Source organism: Belonocnema kinseyi, chromosome 9, assembly GCF_010883055.1.
Source record: "Belonocnema kinseyi isolate 2016_QV_RU_SX_M_011 chromosome 9, B_treatae_v1, whole genome shotgun sequence".
NCBI lineage: Eukaryota > Metazoa > Arthropoda > Insecta > Hymenoptera > Cynipidae > Belonocnema > Belonocnema kinseyi.
The window spans coordinates 68,418,882-68,419,963 of NC_046665.1; positions in this window are offsets into that span (position 1 = coordinate 68,418,882).

Genomic DNA, 1,082 nt, shown 5'->3' on the forward strand with positions numbered 1-1,082 from the left:
TTGCCGGCAGTCGACTTTGATTGACGGCCACACATAGCGTTCTGTTATCAGCCTTACCGTGGCCTTGATTCCAGGGTGCGATAATTGATGCAACGAATTAAACGCCACTCGCCGAAAAGGTTTTGTGAGAAAAGGTCTAGCTGTGCCGGTTGAAACATCACAGTAGACGGCTACTTCGGTACCTGGTAGTTGTTCTTTTTCTAGGTGCAAGGTTGATTCCGGCCGAAGGTACGTTTTAATATCTGTGTCCTCATTTTGCGATTTTGCAAGTTCTGCAAAGTCGATTCCGATTGAGAGTTCTTCGATTCTGGAAAGAGCATCTGCGACGACGTTGTTGCTTCCAGATATGTGTCGTATATCAGTGGTATATTGGCCGATGAAATCCAGGTATCGGAACTGTCTTGGAAAACACTTGTCACTTTTTTGCTGAAATGCAAATGTAATAGGTTTGTGATCCGTATACACAGTAAAGATCCTACCTTCTACCATGTGTCTAAAGTATCTAATGGATTTATATACGGCTAGTGATTCTCGGTCGTAGGCACCGTACTTGCGTTCCGCGGTACTCAACTTCTTCGAAAAAAAACCCAGAGGTTCCCATGCGTTGTTTACTCGTTGCTGCAGTGCTGCTCCAACAGCGAAATCAGAAACGTCTGAAAAAATGGCAAGAGGAGCTCCTGGTGCTGGAAAAGCTAGTTGAGCGGCTACTGCAATACTTTTCCGGGACTCTTCGAAGGCATTGACAGCTTCCTCAGTCCAGGTGATCACTGCATTACCTTTTAGGTTACCGTGTAGCATGTCGTTCAATGGAGCCTGCAGAGTTGCAGCATTAGGTATGCAAATCCGGTAAAAATTCAATGTACCTACAAATCGACGTGTTCTTTAGCTGTTTTTGGTTGCGGATAATTCAAAATAACTTCCACTTTCTCTGGAAGGAGTCTAACACCGTTCTTAGAAACTTCGTATCCAAGAAACTTAATGGCGCATTCTCCCCAGATACATTTTGATGGATTGATAAGAACTCCGTAGGTCTTGAACCGATCAAGCACTTGACGTAGGTGGAGCTCGTGTTCTTCTTCTGT